This window comes from Syzygium oleosum, unplaced genomic scaffold, assembly GCF_021117445.2.
Source record: "Syzygium oleosum isolate NSW1041296 unplaced genomic scaffold, Sole_v2.1 Sole_v2.11, whole genome shotgun sequence".
Lineage (NCBI taxonomy): Eukaryota > Viridiplantae > Streptophyta > Magnoliopsida > Myrtales > Myrtaceae > Syzygium > Syzygium oleosum.
Genome location: NW_026607495.1, coordinates 2797443 through 2821813, shown reverse-complemented (window position 1 = coordinate 2821813; position 24371 = coordinate 2797443). Strand labels below are relative to the sequence as shown.

Sequence of the window (24371 nt, the reverse complement as noted above, 5' to 3'; positions counted from 1 at the left end):
GGTTGAGCCAAGATGCCTAGCGTGAAGCTGGATGCCTCGGTTGAGTTGGGATGCCCTGGTTGAGCCAGGATGACAATACATGAATCTTATATGTGTGCCGGTATGTGATAAATGAATTCTATATGTGTGCCGGTATGTGTGTTTGAATTTATGTGACCGAATAAAGATGAGCTTCCATGTGAACATAGCAAGGGCAAGGTCAAAGTCTTTGCTATTGATTTGCCATCAACATAAGGTGGGGAAAATATTTGTATGCGTTAGTACAATGACGAGGCATCATCTTGCACGAGTATTAGTGAATTTACTCATTGAGTCTCCCCGACTCATCCCCCGTTGTTTTCCTTTTTAGGTCCGTAAGATGGAGGATGACATAGAGGAGCTAGTATTAATCTCGACCTTCGCTTGTGATATGATTTGTACGTGGAACGGCCGGTGAAAAAAAAGGCTTGTAAAATATGTTTAAGTAAAATGGCAATAATATGTCTTGCCTGTTATGCTTTTCCTGATTTTCCAGCTATTATGCTATTTGGGAATTTGTTTACACGTTTTCGCATGTGCTTATTAATAAGATGAAAGAAACAAGATGGCGACAAGCCTATAATGTCAAATGAATAACCCCGACAGTAAGATAAGGATGTTACATATTAATACAAGGTTTGCTCATGATGCTTGTTATAATTCCGTTGTTTGTTCTGATTGTGATTGTCCAGAATTAATTGCTTCCGCTTGTGCTTAGTCAAAGATAATAACGAACGGGACGTCGCACTAATAACCCCGAGGTAAGGACATTACAAAGACTATTATGGATGTAACTGGGAATGTTGAGATGGAAAACACTTTCATATGCGAAAAGGGTAGATATAATCCTTATGCGTATAGACGTTCAGAACTTTTGTGCGTCCATGCACATGTAAAACTATCCTACTAGAGAGCTAGCAACTCAGATTCCCTCACAATCTCTATATTTATGTCATTATTACACATAAAAGTGCAACAAAAGATTGCGTATGCATATGAGAATTTTATCTTCCTTCGACTGTAGTAATGGTGATGGTATTTGTGACGCCCTGACCTCGGGGTCATTAACATGACGTCCCGTTAATTATTATCTTTTGTTACACACAAGCGGAAGCATAACTCGGGACAATCACAATCAATACACAGCGGAAATAAGACAAGCAGCATCATGAGCAAATCTTATGTTTCCAATGCATGCAAACGTGTTTTAACAAGCCCTTCGGGCCATGGCAAATAACACATATTTCATAGCCGACTACAAATGGCAAACTTGACTTGGGTTATCCTATACCCACTACGGCTTCTCGCTACTCGCTTCTTCACCTCCACCCCGGTCCCGTCCGTCTGGCCATCTCACATCCCACCCGTGGCTTTATCCCGGAGCCGACCCGCCCGCACCGCCAAAGCACCGTTGAACCTATGCACGGATGAGGCACCAAGTCTGTTAGGCCCTCATCGAATCGTCACAAGCATCGTGATTCGGCGATAGGAACGGTCTTCTCTGACACCTATCGCGGTGAGCACTTCGGCTCGCTGCTCCACGGGATTGCCAACGCGGGCTGGGGGAGATGCCGTCCGTAGTCCGTTCGACCATCCTATGGACCTGAGAGGGAAAAATGGGGGATGAGTCGGGGAGACTCAGCAAGTGAAAACACTAATATCAAACGAGGATATATCGATCGCCGTTAACATAAGTCGGCCCTTACCGCACCCGCATTAATGGCAAATCAATAGCAAAGTTCAAACAAGAAAACATCACGCATGGCCACATCGTGTACACTTTACAAACCAAGGCTCGGTTCTATCTCAAAACAACATCAAACATGAAACATGATCAAATCGAGAAATGAACCAACTACAACCAACCAAACGACCGAGAAACGGTCCAAGCAAACCACGTCACAACGCATCTCAACATCCTTTCCCGATATTAGGGAATCCACTTACACAACAACTAGAACAAGAACTAGAGAAAGGAACACGGGAGTCTTGGCGGATCTCGGGCTTAAACACGAACACTCGGGCCTTGGATGTGGCTTCCTCACTCGATCAAACCACAAGAGAGACACGGGCTAGCCGGTAAGCTTTTTCTTTCTTTCTCTCTCTTTTTTGTCTCTCTCTCTCTCTCTCTTTCTCCCTCACGGTTATTCTCTCTCTCTCTTTCTCTTTCTCTTTGGCCGAATGGCCCTCTTCCTATTTATAGAGAGACAAACTTGGGGCCAAAGCTTGGATGAGGTAAGCGCACGTGTCATCGGGGAGGTGAGGTAAGCGCGCGTGTCATCCAAGGATGAGGTCATGGCTTAGGTCATTTGGGGCATGAGGTCATTGCTTACCTCACATGGCCATTAAGGCATGCCAAACTTGCTCACCAAGCTTAGGAGTCAAGGCTTGCTCCTCAAGTTTTGACCATTTCTAGACTCTTCCAAGTCCAACTTGTTCCTCAAGTTTTTGACCAACTTGCTTACCAAGCTTAGACTAACTTGCTCACCAATTCTTGACTCTCTAGAGTCTTCTAAGTCACAACTTGTTCTCTAGAAGGCCTAAATTCGAAATTCCAATGTTCTCTGCCAAAACCGGACAGCTTTGCACTGTTCACGAAATCAGACTTGAAAATATAGTAAATCAACTCCGAAAATTCTCAAATTCGGATATGTCATAAACAAGACCTTAACAAACATTTTTCATCAAGAACACAAAACCTGAATCTCTCTGTAAACACCATTTTAGTAGCTCAAATACAGACTAAAAACAGTTCGCTGGAACAGCATTCTTGTTTCTCAAAGTAAGCTCTGCCCAGAATCCAAATCATCTCGGAAAATTCCCAAATTTATACAATTTATAGAAAAGGAAGTTCTCAACAAATTTCATGAAGGAAACTTTTCCAAAATCGGCCCAGAAAATCTTGTAGAAAATAAATACGGTGTGAACATCACCGAAATACCCATTCTGGGCAGTTTCACACGGTCCGAAAATCAGTCCATCGTACCACTCATATCAACTCCAAAAATTCTGAAATTAAATTATGTAAAACTTCAAGATGTTTGGAACAACTTTCAAGAAGAAAGTATTCTGAAATTCGGATCACAAAAGTCTCCCCAAAAATAACAAAAAAAAAGGGGTACAAAGGATCCGAAACTGGATTTTCCAAAACAAGAGAAAACAATTTAGTTCTGATTAGAAAACCATCATACTCAAACCATAGCCAACTCCCAGGGACTGAAATTGAGGACAATACAATTTACCTGCGGCTTCCCAGGCCCAAAATCGGGATGTGACAGTATTCATGGACCGGATGCTTCCTTCTTGTGATTGGACTTCATGAACCGGCGAGCTTGGAAATATAAATGCTGGTTGCTTCGGCTGTGGAAGATGGGACTCCCCATTCAGCATCAGAACCACGGCCGACATGTTGGGTCTATCTGTAGCATGGTCTTGCGTACAGAGAAGCCCTACCTGAATGCATCTCATTACTTCTGACGTCGAAAATGCGTCAGCAATGGCTGCATCCATCAGGTCCAATCCTCTACCTTCACACCACAAGTGCCAAGCCTGTAACAAATGGTCGATTGTTAGATTATTTCAAGGACTACCCATGGCTGGAAACTGAAATGGAGGTATAATAGTTTGAAGTTATATCTTGCACTTACGTAAGCGAGGAGATTGAGATGCTGCCTAGGATAATCTAAACTTGTGTTTTTCTTGCTGCTGACAATCTCCAATAGCAGTACTCCAAAGCTATAAACATCAGATTTCTCAGAAAATGTCCCACCCATGGCATACTCGGGAGACATGTAGCCGCTGCAGACAAAATATCATAAGTGGATGGTTCCCGAAGTACAGTTCAAACAAAAAATGATAGACTAAAGGACGATGACATGAGAGTTGAGAAAATTGGAGGGTGATAAACTTCCAACTCGGCGCGTACTGTATTTCTCATATCTTTTAGCATTTGCAAGCAGTGCTGGTCTATAATTACCTCAGAGCGAACTGACATATTGGAACCATTGGATGTACATGGAAGAGGTTTCTTGGTAATGGTAAAGCAATAGTAGGAACATGTATGAAGGGAAAGGTGAGCGCATTATACTGCTAATAAGCTTTCACGGTGATGTATCGCCTCATGAGTAAGAAAGCTTACAGTGTCCCCACAACTTTGTGAGTATTTACCAAAACTTGAGTGCCTTCAAACATCCGCGCCAGCCCAAAATCAGAAATCTTGGGATTCATATTTTCATCCAAGAGAATGTTGCTCACTTTCAAATCTCGATGTATGACCCTGAGGCAAGAATCACGATGGAGGTAGAGCAGCCCTCTTGCGACCCCCTGGATAATGCGGAAGCATATGCTCCAGCTAAGTTTTTTCTTCTCTTTTGAATCTAAAAAAGGTTGCAAACAGAAGAAATGTCTAGTTTGAGTACCGGATTTTGTTGAAAGCAGAAATAAGTTCTTCAAAGAGTGAGACAAACCAAAAAGGAAGGCGTCCAAGCTCTTGTTCGGCAAGTACTCATACACAAGAATCTTTTCTTCTCCTTCAGTGCAGCAACCGAGGAGTCTCACCAGATTTCGGTGTTGAAGTTTGGATATTAGAAGGATCTCATTCTTGAACTCCGATATGCCTTGGCCTGAGCTGCTCTAAAGTCTCTTCGCTGCTATCTCCTTACCATCATTCAGTTTTCCCTGTTTCAAAACGAACAGCACTATCAGATCTTGGATGATCTCTTTATTTCCCTAGGAGATGGCTTTTCTTTTACCTTATAAACCGGGCCAAACCCTCCCTGCCCAAGTTTGTTTTTCACATCGAAGTTGTCTGTCGCGAGGCGTATGCTATCAAAATCATAAACCACCAATTTCGATGCATCATCTTCCTTCATTTGCTCTTTCCATGCAGTTTCACTTAGCAGATCTTCTGATCTGATGGCTTTAGCAACTGACCTAAAGAGCCTTGAGATTGTCATTGTCCTAAACTTCCCTGCATTTTAAAGAAAGAACGAAATCAACTCAAGATAAGCATGAGAACATTAGAAGCAGAGCAGTGTTTCTATAGTAGTAACTGCTTAGCTTCTTAAGCCATGGTTTTACCATTAATTCAAGATTCTTATATTGCAGTTAGTGCAAAATCACCTTAAGACAGCAACAAACTATACATCTTTTATTACCTCTCCACTTTGAAAGACAATAGATCGAAATACCAGCTCCAAATAAGATGATGCCAGAAATAGTACTTAGGCTGATGATAAGTTTTGTCCGCGTAGGTACACCTGAACCTGGGAAAATATATTATAAGAACCACAAGCAGTGCAAAACCAAAGTCATATTAATTCAACCTTTTCAACCTGAATCCGCACCAGCACCGGCACCCGCACCCGCACCCGCATCCACAAGTCAAATAAATAGATCTTCGCCACCCGTGGTGGAGAATTGCTGAGTATCTAGCAGGTCTTTACTCCAAGCCATACATCCTATAGCATTCACATAAGAAAAGGCCAAGCACGAGCAGTTTGCTAGGCACCAACTTTGACATCCTTCCGCATCATTTATCAATAAATAATCAGCAGAATCAGGCAATTTCATTTGTTCCATTTTCCAGAACATATCTTTTTCGACAGTCATTGAAGCTGCTGTGCTTGCGGATTTCTGACAATTCAATTCCATTTCCCTAAGGCACCCTCTGGTCCAGTTTCCTCTGTTCCATTCTTCATCTGATCTTGGCTTAAAACCTTTTAAGCATCTGCAAATAGGTGAACTAGACGACTTGCAAACTCCAAAGGGACCACATATTCCATAAATTTCACATGGGTTAGTAGGTTTCGTTGCATTAAAGTATGTAAACCACTGGCCATTGCTCCAAAGAACTGCCTTTAGACATCCTTCAGATGAGATGAAAGTATATCCAAAGATGGCGTTGTTGTGATTATTGAGGGAATAATATGATGTTCCCTGGACTTTATCTTGCTGGACATCGAAGTATGTGTTGTCCATGTTCGGTATTCCGATGAACTTGGTTTTAGCCCACTGTCCGCTTCTCCAGTAAGGACTTGATCCATTCCAAGTGAAAAGCTGAGGCGGTGTCTCCGGTGTCAATCCTAGGACAAAGCTTCCGATCGAGGGATCATCTTCACCTTTCCAGGAAATCAAGTTTCGTTTTGTTCCTGTTTTCACGTTTACTCCAATCGTCATGTTTGGCAGGAGAGTGTCGGTTGGCTCATCAAAGCTTTCCCACATTTTGGTCCCAATCCAGTCTTGAAGAACAAAGTTTCCAAAGTCTGAAAGCACTGCTTCAGAGTAATTCGACTTCGCCATGACATTAGTAGACCACACAGTGTTTTGTTGCCTATCAAGAAGCTTCAGATTTCTATCTTCGCCAATTATTAAACTCGCAGATTGATCTGTGTCCAAGTGGCTTGCCCCTGTTGGCCACCCAGACAACTTTGGAGGGAGTCATGTTCTTGTACCATATTCCTACGTACTGCTTTGTTGATCCATTTGGCGTGAAGAACCCGAGCTCAAAGATATGACTACGAGAGACAAGGGTTTGGTTCTGAACCAGTGGACTTGATGCAGTTATGTTGTAAATTGTGCTGCTTTGAAGTGCTTGAAGCAGGGAGAAGACGAGCAAAGAACAAAAGTGCAAGAGTCATTGGAATAATGTGGAACAGATTCAAGAAGTATTTGTGAAAAAAATGCTTGCAAAACTTCACCTCTTATAAGTAGATCACAAAGGATAAACACGGAATCGCCAAAATGACACGACCAATACCATAACTTTTGTACGATACTCACTTTGATGTCGTAAATTTTAAGTCGATTACTTGAGTGTCATTACTTTTAAAAACGTTAAGTTTATTTAAGTATTGCTGGAGAAATGATGTCATCTAAAGCATTCAGAAACAACATCGTTTAGCCATTTCCTTGAATCAAATTGACGAATTAAGGCTAAATCCAACCCAAACCGTTACCCTAAATTAGGTCCAATGGTGGAGAATCTTTATCTTGCAGGTGCCTCCAAAGGATGCCCTTGAAGCGAAGGCGCTAGAGGCAGTGCCACTGCTGATTCTCAAGGCTCGCCACAATGGTGATCCTTCCGATTTGTGGTATAGTAGCTTTCTTCCCGTGGGCATTGGACCAGAATTTTGGATTTGATATCGGAGATTTTCCATTTGAGGCCAATGGCGCTTGGGGCCATGGGTAATAGGGTGTGTAGCGGGCTAGTGGAGATGTCCTTCTCTTGTTTTCCGAGCAACCACATTGGCCGTTAATTTGGGTAAAGAAAGGCTAAACGACATCGTTTCTACATGCTTTTGATGGTATCACTTTCCCAACAACCCACGTTAGATAATTTATATTCATTAATACCACATCGGATTCTTCGGTAAAGAAAATCATAGGAGTCACTCAAGTGAACATTTTTTTAAAATAAAAATATAAAAATGAAGTGATGGATTAAAACGTTATGACACCAAAGTGTACTCTGTATGAAAATAATGGCACCTGTAACGTCCTTTTTCCCCACAGAATTATTGCGAAGCAAGGCCTATGAATCAAGCTTAAAGCATGCAGATTCTCTTTGAATCTGCTTCAAATAGGTTCATTTTATAGAATAAATTAGTTTTCAGTTGGGCCAAGATACATAGTGGCTTCCTCAGTTCAAGTGCATCACATAATGCCAACATTCCATTGCGATATAGATTTTTAATGACCAAAGTGCTTCGTTTGGCAATAGTAAAATGGTTTCAGTCTGAACTGTGGACTCTACATCAATCATTTTCGAAAGTATTGTAGCCTCCATGACCCGCTAAGGCCGGGCTTTTTTACTCCACTGTTCGAAGCTGACGCAGTCTTGGCAGATAATATTTGGATCCTCCTAACCAATAAGAGTATTTGCTGCTTTTTTTCCCTTTTCCTTATAGATGATGAGGATATCGAGACATTGAGGAGTTAGGATATTGAAGTCATCTGCCTAACTTGAACGTGTCCACTGTTCCTGTTGTATTAAAGAATTGGGTGATGTCTTGCTACATGGTCCTTATTATTCGTCCTAAGTTGACAAAGGTGAAGCCCATGATATTATGCTGTAAATTAGTATATACCAGTTTGTGATATTGTGGATTTGGCTAAATAAAGTTGCTAAGGACTTACAGAGAGGAAAACAATCATCTGTATTGATTCAAGATTTCCATTCTCCTTGAATTGGTTCTTCCATATTTGAACTGCTTAGTTTTGGGTTTAGGTTGATCATTCACAAATTTTGCGCCGATTTTGTTTGATTTAAGTAAGGTTATTTCGGAGTTAAATTTTCATTCAAGTTACTCTGACAACTGCCCTTCTTTCTTTCGTATTGCCATTTAACTTAAAAATGACTTGTTGATTGTCGTAGGCTTACTTCAAATAAGGAAAATGACACTACAAGAGCCATAACTTTAATACAGCGTTCACTTCAGTGCAATAACTTTTCGATCAATCACTTGAGTATCATAATTTTAAAAAAACATGTTTAGTTGAGTGACTATAATGATTTCCCTTGTCGAAAAATCTGATGTGATATTAATTTAATATAAAATTATTCAACGAGCCTTGCTGGGCAAATGATATCATTAAAGCATGCAGAAATGACATCGTTTAGCCTTTTCTTGCCCCAAATTGACAGCCAAGTGATTGTTCGCGAAACCGAGAGGAAGGACATCGCCATGAGCCCATTGGTATGGGCACACCCTATTATGCATGGCCCTAAGAGCTGCCACTTGAGCATGTAGCCTCAAAGGGAAAATCTCCAACGTTCAATACTCGAAATACCAGTCAATTTCACGAAGAGAAAGCTATGTTATCACAAATAAGAAGGATTTCCACTGTGGCAAGCCTCGAGGACCAGCAGTGGCGCCCTCGTACCAAAGGCGTCCTTTGGCAAAACCAGCAACATAAAGACTGGCCGCTGTTGGACCCAATTTAGGGTCAAGGTTAGGGTTGAGTTGGACTCAGCCGTAATTCGTCAATTTAGGGTAGAAAAGGCAAAACGACTCATTTTTGCACACTTTTGACGACTTCATTTCCCTGGTAAATCTTATTGGACGATTTTATATTAAATTAATAACACGTCGGACGTCACTCAAGTGAACGTTTTTAAAAGTCATGACACTTTAATGATCGATTAAAATTTTATGATATCTTGTACGAGAATTATGACACTTGTGATGTTCTTTTTTCCTTAAAATATTCAATGCAAGAATTTAAACTATATAGGATAAGCAGTTTACCAAAATAAAATTAAATTGGATAGATCTTACTGTTATAGCGGAAGACAAATAACAAAAACAAGTACGTACCTTTACGTCTGGTCACGGGAGCAGGAGGAGATGGAAGGTCGGACGGCAGAGGCACCAGGGCCGCCACGGCCGAGGCATTGTAAATTGGGTACAGCTCGAACCTCATTGTGCAGCTCGGAGTCAACGTCCTCCCACCTTGCTTCCCCTGGGGGAGGCCTGCGATTGCCGCCTGGAGGCACGTGTTGCACTTCGACACCGTCAAGTCTGGCGTGCACTGCACGAGCATGTACAGCTTCTGCAAGCTCGTGAAATTCACCGCTGCGACTGCGACTTTCTTCCCCGGCTTGTGGACCGAAGCCCTCGCGGTGATGTCGTCCATGGTCTCTCCCAGGATTTGCATGAACCGGGTTGGATTGGTGATGTTCCCGGTGTGGTACATCGTGAGAGAAGGCACTTGTTCCAAGACCGAGTAGATGGATCCATCGGAGTACCTCAATATACATTCATCGTACCAGATCACAGAGACTCGCCGGTTGGGGCATCTTTTGAGTATATCCTGTTTTCCAGTGGCCACGCAGTCTTTGCATGTGGCGGTGTCAACGTCACCGCGGCAGAGGAAGAGCCCGTAGAACAGGTCGGGAGGGTTTTGGCCAGCAGTGGCATTAGCGAAGCCGTCGGTGCTGTCGGTGGCGACAGAGGAGAGGGAAGAGAGGAGGGTGTTGAGGTTGGATTCGTAGGTGGAGATGGGAGTGAAGAGGGTGGTGTTTGGGCAGTAGTGCCGTAGAAACGTAGGTGCTGATTCAGTACCTACAAAACTGATGAAGAAGAAGAGGAGAGAGAAGGAGATGGTGAAGCAGGAACTCATCTTTTTGTTGATGAATCCCTTTGGTCTCGCTGCACGGGCATGGAATCATAGGAAGAAGAAGAAGAGCCATGGTCTCCTCTCCTATATATTTTTTTCGTGGAAACTATTTGAAAATTTAATTACTTGTATTTAATGGAATCTAACACAGACCGCCAAATCTGGTAAATAATTGCAAAAGAAAAAAATTTTGTGATAGTGAAAGCTATCTAAAATATGGGGTTTGGCTCTTATATTTTTAATAATTATACCCGTTGGATTGCCAATATTTGTCTATGTCAGATGTTCAATTGGTGGTAATCCAAGGGCTACAATTGCAAGCAAGGTCCTGCTTATAAACTACATACTTGCTCTATTAAAGGCAGGTGGCAAGTATTTGTTTTGGGTCCCGCGGTTCTTACCGTGTTTCTTAATGTAGGATTGATATAGCCTATTAGATTATGCCTACGCGATAACTTCTTGTGCACCATGTGGTCTACACAATGATATGTAAATGGTGGATGATATATAACAATGACTAGACTTGGGGCACCAAAGTGATATCTGAGCAATTTTATGGTCACTTTCCATTGGAAAAATGCAATCGAGATTAGCTTCAATTGCGCAATTGAAAGCTTGGGAGGTAAAATATCACCTTTTTGAAAATTTAATGCAAAGCACATCATTGCAAATTGAAATTCGAGGGTCGAGTTTTGAGCTGTTGTAAAAATGATGCGGAAACTAATTAATTTTGTAATTTAAGATAAAGTGAGAGAACAAAATTATTGAAGAAATTAACGAGGAATGGTGATGACACCAAATATTCACATGGTTCGAAACAAGTGTCAATGTCTATTCTATGGCAAAGCTCGCCCCAAAAAACTCCACTATGAATCCGGAGAGTACAAAGCTTACAATCGCTCGCTAACTTAAGTATTTCTCAACCCCTAATTACATCGAAAGCAAACGTATAAGTGTTATCTCACAATTTCTTACAGAGAAATCACTCAGAAAACTTTCAGACATGAAATATAAACTAACTTCTTAATACTCTATTGTTTGTCCACCGAGTAGAATTACATCTTTTATATATACATAATTTATATCCAAAAGAAGAAACTCCTTTTAGGAAACCTACACAAACTAGGACTTTACTCAAACTGAGAAACCTACCCAAATTAGGAAATTTACTTGAATCGGGTTCATTGAGTAACTCAAAACATATTCTAACAAATCTTCATCTTAGCTCGATGTTTGTAGCTAAGTCATACTGTCCATCATCCATGTCCGCTCTCCCAATGCCCTGATGAGCACTCATTTTCTTCGAACACTAATTGAGCTCCAGTAAAGCTTGAGCTTTGCCAAAGGAATAAGTTTCGTCATCATGTTTGTTCGGTTCTCCACTGTCATGATCTTCTTCACAACAACCTTACCCTTTATCATGAAATCTTGGATAAAACGGCACTTGATGTTGATATTCTTTGTTCGCTTGTGATAAATCGGATTCAACGCTAGATATTTCCCACATTGCTTGTCATAGTATATACAAACACTTTTATGCCCCAACCCAATGCTCAAGAGCAAATCCCTAAATCATTGTCTATGAAAGTTAGTGCCATGTACTTTGCGCCCGTAGACGATATGCCTACATTATCCTATAAGGATGCCTTTCAACTCACTGCACCACCTGCCAATGCATACATGTACCTCATCGAAGACTTTCACTCATCCAAGTCACTAATGTGATCCGAATCAACATAACCCCTGGCCACACTGTCATCGCCATCCTTCCAATACACTATATCAACGTTTGTTGTCCCCTTTAAACAAATGAGGATCCACTTCGCGATTTCATAATGAGTCTTACCACAATGCTTCGTCTAACGAACCACACTCACAACTTGTAAATGTTGGGCATACTGCACACCATGGTGTACAAAATACTACCCATTGCACTAGAATAATGGACATAGGACATATGCTCCTCCTGCCCCTTAGTCTACAATATTTACTTATCCAAACAATTTAAAGTGCATGGTTAAAAATGAACTCACAGATTTTGTTGATTGCATGCTAAAATGCACCACAATCATTTTAATATGTTTCTTTTGAGATAGGCACAAAACCTTGTAGACCTATCACAAGAAATCTTCATGCCCAATATCTTCTTTGCAGCACCTAAATCTTTCATATCAAATTCAGCACTCAACTGTCACTTCAACACATCAATATAAGACATATGTTTAGCAGCTATGAACATATCATCAACATAAAATAATACCAAATACTTCAATTTTCCAAAGTAAACAAAGCCATGCAATTGACTTTTCAAATAGTCCTAATTATATATGAAAGCATCAAGACACTTAAACCACTACATTGGAGACTGTTTCAGTCCATAGAAAGATTTATTAAATGAATAAACATGGTCTTCCTTCCCCTGAATAGCATATTTCTCTAACTACCTCATGTAAATCCACTTCTCCATCTTATGGTAAAGAAATGTTGTTTTTACATCGAGTTATTGTTTGGCAACTAAAGCAAGTAACACTTGAACAAAAGTATGCCTTACCATAGGATATAACATCTCATTACAGTAAATGCTCTACCACTGAGTATATAGTTTGCAATAGGTCTTGCCCTGTACCTCATTACCTCGACACTGGGAATGCTCTTCTTCTGATGATCGACCTATTTGCACCCAACAATCTTCTGCTATTGGATACTTTGACTAGCTCCTATGTCTAATTCTGATGATGAGATACCATCTCTTAGCTCATAGTCGCTAGCCACTATGATGACTTAGTGCTTGCGATTGCCTCAAAGTAAGACAATTGTTCATCTGTCTCTATCTCGTCACCGCAGTCAATGCATAAGTAATACCATTATAATCATAATGTGCTTGTGGTTTGCTGTGCCTTTTCCATTGGCTGGTGGCTATATTGTATTGCGGCTTTGCTAGTTATTTTACAACACCCACTTCATGAATTGCGGCCTCACTTACAGTCTCAGTCACTATTACCTATAAGGTCTCAAAAGCCTCTACCTGAAGCTTCACCTTACTATTGACACTGTGATCCATTTGCTCTGTCTTAGGATTCATCTATCAAAGCATGGCAATCTTGTAGAAGACCATGTTTCTGCTGACTAGAAAATTGGGTCGCCTGGAATTAATGTACTAAAGTCAATAGCCTCACAAATGTGCATAACCTAGAAGTATACACTTCTTTACCTTCAGCACAAGCTTATCATTACTAGCATGAGCATATGGATGACATTTGAATTGTCATAATCCATAGTAATCAATAGGTTTTTCTAACCATACTTCCTCTAGAGTTTCCACTCAATAGCCATTTTCACTGATTCGGCTCATAATACCTTGGTCAGTCCCGCATGTGAAAGCATGCACAGAGCTTGCTCAAGTATAGATTTGTTTCTTTATCCTACGATGACATTTTGCTGTGGTGTCCTAGGCATTGTGCACTGTCTCATAATTCCATCTTTTTTGTAGAAATCAGTAAAATCGTTGCAACTTAAACTTCTTGAATCGACCGGACACCTTGGATTTGTGCTTTAGAAAGTATACCTAGACGTTCCCTGAATAATCGTTGATGAATATCATCATATATTGGGCACCTTTTTACGAAAGAACAAGAGGTGGTCCCAACAATTGAATGAATGTAATCAACCAGTTGATTCATCGAATGCACAACTCTATTGTGACATAGCACTCTTCCGAAAAATTTCGTGCTTACACAGGTCCAATTTCCCTGTCTTTTAACCCTTCGACAACTCCCTCTCACTCAATATTGTCATATATGCCTCACTTATGTGCCCCAATCGCATATGTCATAACTAAGTCAAGTTTGAGTTTGACTCACCTAATAAAAATATAGCAAATTTTGTCTCGGTTTCTCTCGGTAGATGATGGAGAGGACTCACCTTTTTCCCCTTTGTTATTGTCATGGCACACCAATAGATTTTCAGCACTTCACCCTCAGTAATATTACTTATACCTAAGATCATTAATTGTCTCTAGAGAAATAATGTTCTTCTTGAGTTCTAGTATATGCCTCACATATGTCAGTATGGGATCTACCCATCATGCATCCAAGTCTAAATTATTGTTACACCCACAACCTTACATGCTACGTTATTCACGATTAGAACTCTAACATCATCTTCAGTCTGGTACGTAGTGAACTAGTTCTTGTGAGGTGTCATATGATAAGAACACCTAAATCTATTATCCATTCGTCTCCCGACTTGTTAGTAGTCTTACACAAGACAATCTTCGCATCATTAGTGCTCTCCTCAGCAATATTTGCCACACTGCTTGTGTCATTCTACATACCACCTATGTTTCTCGACTTTGGACGATCTCTTCACATGACCCTTGTTCTTTTTAGGGTTAATATCACGAAAAACTCCAAACTGGTGCACTTGTGATAATTTTACCCCGAACTAATTTTTTTACCACAAAAATCCTAAACTGGTACACCTGTGATAAATTTACCCCCGAACTATTTTTTTTACCACCAAAAACCCTACACTGGTACACTTGTGACAATTTTAACCCAAACTAATTTTTGATCACCAGATACTCCGAACTAGTATACCTGTGACAATTTTACTCCAAAGTAATTTTTTGACCACTAAAAATCCCAAATTGGTACATTTGTGACAAATTTACCCTTCATCAGTATCGGTTAAATTGGATTAATATCGAGAAAAATCACAAATTGGTAAACCTGTGACAAACAGAGGGGTAAAGCCCCAAACTGATACACACGTCAACTACCACGTGTCATCAAACTTAGTAATTCGATAATAAAATTTAACGGAAACTAGCGGAGGATAAATTTGTCACAAGTGTACCAGTTTAGGGTTTTTTGTGGTCAAAAAATTAGTTTGGCATAAAATTATCATAGATGTACCAGTGTAGGGTTTTTTGTGATCAAAAAAATAGTTCAGGGTAAATTTATCACAGGTATACCAGTTTGGGTTTTTTGTGGTCAAAAAATTAGTTTGGAGTAAAATTGTCACAAGTGTACCAATTTAGGGTTTTTCGTGGTATTAACATTTCTTTCTTTGGTGCGACTTCGAACTAGTTTTACTTATGCTACTAGACTCATGATGTTCATCTTTACCCCAAATCTCGAGTCCCCGTGCTACATCTTGCCCTAGATCATGATCTCGCAACTTCTTCGGCCACTGCTTACAGAACAAGGCTAATTTTATCTCTTCTAAGGTAATTGTAGTATGCCCTTGTAACAGTGAATTGTAAAGTGCTCACATGACTCTAGTAGAGATGCTAACAACATCATGCCTTTTTTTTCATCAATCAGGGCTTCATCAATGTTCTTCAAATTCATCATGAGTTTGTTAAACTCATCTAAGTGGGATCAGATGGAAAAAAAAAACGATAAGGATACAAGAGATTTCGAGTGTTCCCAACGCCCAATTACACCCAAAACAAACACACAAGTGTTATCTCACAATTTCTTACAAAGAGCTAACTGAAAAAAATCCTGACACTCTTCTTGTTTGCTCTATTTTGTGTCCATTGAGTTGAATTCCAACTCCTATATATACATGGTATTTGCATCCAACATAAACCGCTCCTTTAAAAGTATCTACTCAAACCAGAAAACTTACTCTTAAGAAACTTTTGGTTTCCTTTACAAACTCGAATCCTTTTAAAATTTGAGATTCCACATGACATATTTAAAGTCATAAAACATATTGAAAATTTAAATCATGCAAAGTTATTACATAGTTTTTTGTTTCTACGGGTAGGTCAGAAGAGGTTTTTCCAAGACAAGACAAACAGATGTGAGATTTTCCTTAAAGTCAAAGAACACTATAAGTACAACAGACCAAGAAAATAAGTCGATTACATAAGAGAAACAAAAGTCCATTACATAACGTTAAAGCGACAGGAGTTGGGGTTAGTTGGGCTATCAATATTAAGGTGGACAGACGAGTAAGATGGACGGTGAGTTTTCAATACAGCATTTACCCTCGTACGATGTTCATTGACCAAAGTCAATTGCGTGAGTTGCAATCTTCTTTGGCCCCAACGCGGAGTCCGGAAGAAGAAAAGTCAACATATGTAGCCCAGTGATGTTGTTTTAGAGAGAGAGAGAGATGGGGAGGAAAGTGATTTTGGTGACGCTTACTGCTTTGAATTTTCCATCAAATTACGGCAACAGAGTAATACTTCTGATAGATTCAATTTGATTCATACTATAATGCCACCAGAAATGAAAAAGATGAACGAAAATAGTCCAGGAAAGTCTTTCATCACACAAACAGGCGCACCCAAGTTTGGAATAGTTATAATTGAAAAGATTATTTATGGTATTCTTTATTAAAGATAATTTCTCTGGAGAACCCACATCCAAATCCTAGAAAGGAAAAATGGATTTTTTTTAAGTTTAATTTAATTTTTAATTCTGACTGGCATTGCTCACAACTGGTGCTTTGGGATCCACCATCGTTGTCGCGGAGAGCTTTCTGAATGGTGTCCAAGGCAAACAGCCTGTAGAAATAAGCCTTACAGCCTTGGGGAGTTCTTGAGTTTTGTGGTCGGGTTCTCATGAATAATATTCTTAATTCTTCCTAGATCAGTTCGGGACAACTCCATTCAGATAATTCCAAATAAAACAGTTATAAAGGGGTTTGTCTCTAGGAGGCCACCCATTTTGATAGGGCTTTCATTAGACACGTGTAACATTGTATCATTCTATCAAGATGTGCCTCTTATGAGTTAGTTCCAGATTCACACGCAGTTTGGAAGTCGTTTCTATAACGAGTTTTCATCTGGCACATAATCTAAAAGGTCATTCTCCTAAAAATTCTATAGCCTTGTTTAATAAATGAGCATTTGAAGAAAAGGAAAAGCAACCATGTCCTGATCTCCTTGAGATTTGAAATGATATTGTCAAAAAATCTCAAGGAGTTCCTCTCCTTGTGTAAACTTTGGAGTCTACTTTACACAAAGGACAAAGAATGGTATTGAGCACATGTAAGAGACAACAAAACATGGAAGTTAGTGGAATCATAAAAGAACATTCTACTGGTACTTAAGCTTAGCTATGACCATTTATTATCCCATTTAAAATGTTTTTATGCTGCACTCACTTTTTTCCCAAAGGATATGTAATCACTTGCTCTAATATAGCTAGGTTATGGATGGCTTTAGGCCTCATTAGTTCAACATGGGAAAAACTAGCATGGGAAGATGGTGTTGAGTATGGCAAAGAGTTGTGTAAGAGATCTTTGATCCAAGAGGTTGAGGAGTCCGAATCAGTGTAATTAAGTAAAGTGCACGGTCTGGTCCGTTCTCTTGCTACCATTGTGGTACGAAATGATTATTCTATTGTTGGCTCTATACTGTAGAGATTTCATAAGGGATTCGGTGTGTTTTGTTCTCTAGCACTTCATAAGAGGAAATCTCAAATTTCTAGTGCAATTAGATTTCACTTTAAAATTGATGATGGAATTATTACTAAAGAGTTTGTTATATCATGCATCTCCAAGTGTAACCACTTAGTATTTGGTTTTGATATATGTTAGTTTTGAGAGGCTGCCAAGTGCCAGCATTAGTTGTGGCATTGGTACCAATGCTTTGTAGACGATAGTCTTGTTATAAAACTTGTAAAACGCAAGATTCTCTGTCCTACCTTACCGCTTGGGAGATTACCCCCACTTGCAATTATGCCTTGCAATCTACCACCGTCAAGTTCGGTGTGCACAGTGTGAATGTGTATAACCACTTCAACCTCATGGTGTCAACGTCTTGGACAGCAAACCTCTATCTGGACCCGTCGGTTGCCATCCTCTTGGCCAATTCATTGGTCATGTCCTTTGGTTTTGGATGTTGACCATGTTCATGAATAGGGTAGATTACTTAAAAAGTTTTAAACCTATTATACTTGTGTCAATTCAGTCTTAAACCTTCTAATTTGGCCAATTTAGTCCTAAACGTTTAAGCAATTTGGTAAATGAGTTCTTTCGACAAATTTTGGTCCGAAAATCACTGATGTAGATGTCAACCATTCTACATAACACGGCCAGTGCTGACATGTATAAGTTTTGCAATTAAAAAAATGAAAATTTTAAATTTTAAATTTATTTTATTTTTCTTTCAATTTGGCACAGGAGGGTTGCCAGCTGTTGAGGAAAATCCCTAATTAGTTTTGAAGAAAGACAAAACAATCCTTTTCTGACCACAATTACACTTAAGTTATTTGATGCAGGTAAATACTAAATCATCAGACTTAGTCGATGAAAGGATTTTGTTATCAGATTCAAAATTCCTCGTCAGATTCAATAAGTGTTATTTTTGGCAAGTTTATGCAGGACAATCAAATTAATTTTATAATCGATATCTCAAGATATCCTAATTGGCAATCACAAGATCGTTATTTAAACATGAAGAACTACACTTATGGAAACCTTGATTTGATTGTATGGGAGATCAAATCACCTAGAGATAATGGTTCCCTCTTCTAATGGTTATGCATCTTCTTTTGGGAAGATTCTCCAATGGGTTGATTTGGAGATCAATCCTCTGAAGACTGTCCAACTGATAGATTTGAAATAGAGAAGTATAAAAGAAGTGCAAACGTCGTACAAGAAAACCAAAATTGAGAATTCCAAAGTCTGAATAGAGCTTCGATCTTACACACTTGTGATTACTATATTCCACATTATTACTTTAAAAAGAAAATTACTTGAGTGATGAGTGTACGTGATAGTGCAATCTATCATTTGAGAAGCACTGCTCTTGTAATCTCTTAGTGATTCAATAGTGAAACACAGCCAACAAGCTGCTAGCGTGAAGAGTGGATGTAAGCTTGATAAAGCCGAACCACTATAAAGATTTGTGTGCAGGTTCTCTATCCCTAAACTTTCATTTATTATTGTTGATATTATACTGCATACATATCTGTCCAACGAGTTCGTTAAAACATCATCATAGTCATCAGACACAATTATCTGACGACAACTTATATACAAGTTTGTCATACGTATTCATATGATATTAACCATACGAGTTGTTGATCTCGACTATATTCATTTCGCACGTTTAAATCATCCAATTTGGCAAAATCACATATTCACCCTCCTCTAGATGATAGCACTAGCCGTAACAATTTGGTATCAGAGCTTAGTGCTCATTTTTCTTTGAAGTGTTGTTTTACTTATGAGCTAACGATTCTTGATGGCTAGTAATACTGAGTCAGGTCACAACAACAAACCGCCTTCTTTCAATGGAACTGAGTACAGTGTCTAGGAAAACAAGATGAAGGCATTCATCTTGGGAATAGATCAGGATATATAGGACATCGTTGAACATGGAATCATTCCAAACATTTCAACCGAAACAAAACCTCCAAAAACTTCAAATGGGCAAAATGAGACACCTTCTGACGAACGAAATAGAGAGCAAATCAAACCTCAAGCTCAACCTCTCTCAGCCAAGGAAATTTCCAAAAGGATCTATCTAGATACAAAGATTAGAACGGCCATATACAATATTCTAGCACATGTTGAATATAAATGAATTGCAAATCTCAAAACTGCAAAAGAAATTTGGGATCGTCTCAAGCTTGTTCATGAAGGAACAGAGAGAGTCAAGGAGACAAATCTCAACATTCTCCTTGGGCAGTACGAGTCTTTCACTCAGAAACCAAATGAAACAATTTCTGAGATGCCGAGCAAATTCACTGAGATCGTAAATGGGCTTGAATTCCAAAACAATCCCATCTCAGAACCTATGAAGGTGAACAAGTTGTTGAGAGCTCTCTTAAAAGAGTGGAACAACATCAAAGTTTCTATTCGAGAAACTCAGGAGATTAGACCACTCACAGTGGACGAACTTATCGGAACTCTTCAATCCTATGAAACTGAAAAGTTCTTAGAAATTGAAGAATCCAAAGGTAAAAAATCCATAGCTTTAAAAACTAACATTGATTCTGATGATACAGATTCAGATGAAGATGAAGAGTTGGCTCTAATGGTTAAGAAACTGAGAAAGATGGCAAATAAGGTGAAGACGAATAAGTCAAAGAAGCAATTCAAGAATTCTGAGCCATCAAAAGCCAAGAAGCTAAACCTTCAGAAGAAATCGAGTGCCGAAGATGAAGAAAACAAGGACATGATATGTTTCCACTGCAAAAAGAACAAACACATAGAGCCCAAATGTCCTATTCTAAAAAAGAACAAAGGAAAGTATGAACGATATAAGAAGGCTTTCAAAACTAAAACGTGGAGTGACTCAGATGATGATGAATGCGAACAAGAGTATGCCAGTATCTGCTTGATGGCAAATTCAGACTCAGAATCAAGTTCTGATGAAGAAGACGAAGTAAGTAATTCCAAAATTCCTGAAGCAGTTGCAAATTATATTGATAAGTTAGTCTCTGTTAATAAAACTGCTTTCAAAAAGATTTCTAAATTGAAAAAGGATTTTGACTTTAAAAAGTGCGACTTAAAACAAGGAAATTGATGAGTCAATTGCATATGAAAATGAATGTTTAAAAAAGGAAAACAATCTCTTAAAATAACAAGATATTTCGCAAAAGGATAAGATTGATTTTTTGCAAAAAGAATTTAATCTTATCAAGGAGAATAAATAATTCCTTGAAAAGAAAAATGATTTATTGAAAAAGGAAATTTTTTATCTGAAAAATATTTCTCAAGATAAGGAAAGTTTTGATCGTATCTCTAAAGAAAAAAAACTTATGAAAAATGAAATTTCAAATATAACCAAGAAATTCTCAATGGGTTCGAAAAATCTTCAACATATTTTGTCAATTCAAGTTCCCTATTATAATAAATCAGGTTTGGGTTTTGAGAAAAATATTGAATTGAAAAATGTTTTTCCCAATGTCAAAGAAAGACTAAAGAAAAGATCCCCTAGATTTGTGTATTAAAATCTCTTTCAGAAGCAGTTTGTGAAATTCAATGGTCAAACTTCCTTTAAGTGCTCAAATTGCGGTGATACAAATTGCTTTAAGAATGATTGTCCTAAGGATTGGAGACCTGTTCAGAGAGACATTCTGAGAATGATTGATCCTAACTAAAATGGACCCAAGAAAATATGGGTACGAAAAAAAAAGATGAGATTACTTTTCTTGCAGAGAATAAAGGAAAGAGAATTTGGTAAGTAAAGGTATATTTTTCAAATTCTAAATTTGTTTTGGGAACATACTTTACATATCTACAAATTCCCATTGTATTCGATATTCTTTGGCATGTTCTATAATTGCGTTGGAAATGTCTTTTTGAAATAAAAGTCAATTTTATTTTGAAGGATCTTGAGATGAAATTTTTTAAAAGAGATTGATTAATATCTTATTTCGTTTTGGGAAAGAAATAATTCAGATTTATGGACTCGTTGCGTGCTCTCCGATCCGATCTTGTCATGACTTACAGAGAAAGAATTTTTTTTACGAGATATTATTTTACTATGCATGATATATTTCCCTTAAATATTCTACTGAGATTGTTGGGAAAGTATCCTTGAGCTTCTACGAAAGTTTCCTATTTTGCACCTAACAAAAGGAAAGGATCCAAATACATGGATACTAGAAAGGAAGTGAGTTTATTGCAGAAAATTCTACAAAGGAAGAATGATTGCAAATCTACACAAATCATGGTGCAATTAGAGGATTATCTCAAGCGAAAATTGAGAAGGATCATCTTTAAATCAACGGTATATTTCAAACATATACCTTGGGTAAGAGAATAAAAAATTCATATTTATCATCTTGCCTTGCAAATTTCTACACGAATCATGATGATTGCTTATGACTTACATATGATTTATATTGCAAACATCTCTTGTCATAAGGCATGGTGCATATTTATTACATGACTTGGCACGTGGTAGAAATATATACTATTCTTTTGTGAAATTCATTAATGTCATATTATCTTTATGCATATGAGATTCATGCTTAAGGAAAATTCCTACAATATGGAAAGATATTATTACATACTTGAATACACTTGCTACATTCTTGGAAGTATTATTATAATTAGCAAGTTTGATCCGTAAATCGGAGGAAGGTATGTACGTAATATACTCCTTATTTTTGCAAAGATTATTCTCTCGTCCAAAAGAATCTACAAGTCGTAAAGGAATCTTTCCATATGAAGTTTGAAAAGCTTGATCCCAAAATTGTGGAAATTCTACTATATTTCCAAAGGATTGAAAATTTCTCCTTCACGCAATATTCTGACAAATTATAGGAGGCATGTCAAAATACTCTGAGCAAACGCTTCATGCATTGTATGAAAGCTATGTTGCGGATGTTGCTGCTACAAAGAAAATAAAGGAAATATTCTCTTTAACATGTGCAAGCCACAATGAAAGCTATTCGCAAAAGCTGTCTTGATGACAAGGGGAGAAAAACAAAAAGGTGTGAAGAGCAAAAAGTGAAAACTGCAAAAGCAATGGGAATCATCTCAAAATGGCATCAAATTGAGGGGGAGCATAGATCAAATATGGGAAAACCCTCATCAAGTTGATTTAATTTATATCGCTCTTGATTACTATGCAAGAAAAGGTAATGTATGTTAGAACTTGCTAAGTTCTGCATAATCAAGGTTAGTATTTCTTATATTTCCCTTATTTTTTGTTATATACAAATCTCTTATTTACATTATCGTTTTATTATGACAAAAAGATTGTGAAATTTATTATGTGCACCAGTGTTTGTTGATATATATGATATTTGATTCTACAGAACATGAGCTATATTGAATATATGTGAAAGATGATGAATATATGCCAAATATATTTTGAAGATAGTATGTGAATATGAGCTTATTGTATATTCTCTACGTGATACCCTTCATTATTATCGCTTCTTGATTATGACAAAAAGGGGGAGAGAATGTAAATATGCATACGTGGTTATTGGTTAATTATATTTACTTGATGCATAATATTGAGCTGTGATTATATCTTTTTGTGATGTTGACAAAAAGGGAGAGAAATATGCAGATATAATATGCATTGATATGCTCGATATAATATGTTTTGATATGCAGACTATTGGATGCAAAGGAAAAGAGATAGACTGTGATTTAGATTTTTATGGTTCAGATTTTGCGCTTCGCTTAAATGCAAATCATATTACGTGCCTTATCTTATTCATGATTAGAGTTTAAAAATCTCATATCTGCTCATATAGAATATCTTGAATATCTGCTACATTATATGTTTGATCATATTTCTCAAAATTATCTCAAAACCTATATATCTACATGGAAAGTTTTGTCACCATTAAAAAGGGGGAAATAATCTCTCTAAGATAATTTGAGAAAAGTTTCCGCGTTTGATACTTGTTTTTGATGTGTTGTGAATTGGTGTGCACTTTGACATTTGGATGTTGAACTGTGATTCGAAACTGGTTGTTGAACTCTTATTGATTTTGCTATTATCTAATACTAATCCTTTCTACTGATGTCAAAAAGAGGGAGAAATATTATACAGAATATGAATGAGAATGTTATACAGATGAGTTGTTATGCTGGTATCAGAAATTAACACCGCTTTATGTGTTTTGAATGTCATATCCTCTTAACAGAGTATTTTGTTCACATAAATATTTTTAAAGCATATGGATAGTTTTGTCATCATAAAAAAGGGGGAGAATGTTGAGGAAAATCCCTAATTAGTTTTGAAGAAAGACAAAACAATCATTTTCTGACCACAATTACACTTAAGTTATTTGATGCAGATAAATACTGAGTCATCAGACTTAGTCGATGAAAGAACTTTGTTATCAGACTCAAAATTCCTCGTCAAATTCAATAAGTGTTATTTTTGGCAAGTTTATGCAGGACAATCAAATTGATTTTATAATCGATATCTCAAGATATCTTAATTGGCAATCACAAGATCGTTCTTTAAACACAAAGAACTACACTTATGGAAACCTTTATTTGATTGTATGGGAGATCAAATCACCTGGTGATAATGGTTCTTCTTCTAATGGTTATGCATCTTCTTTTGGGAAGATTTTCCAACGGGTTGATTTGGAGATCAATCCTTCGAAGACTGTCCAACGGATAGATTGGAAATAGAGGAGTATAAAAAGAGTGCAAACGTCGTACGAGAAAATCAGAATCGAGAATTCCAAAGTTTGAATAGAGCTTCGATCTTACACACTTGTGATTACTGTATTCCACGTTGTTACTTTAAAAAGAAAATTACTTGAGTGATGAGTGTA

At 38.0% G+C, this 24371-nt stretch overlaps 1 pseudogene; it reads right to left on the bottom strand.

The window, feature by feature from the left end:
* Window positions 1-2685: 2685 nt before the first annotated feature.
* LOC115663398 (G-type lectin S-receptor-like serine/threonine-protein kinase At1g61370) lies at window positions 2686-10215 on the bottom strand (annotated as a pseudogene).
* Window positions 10216-24371: the final 14156 nt, after the last annotated feature.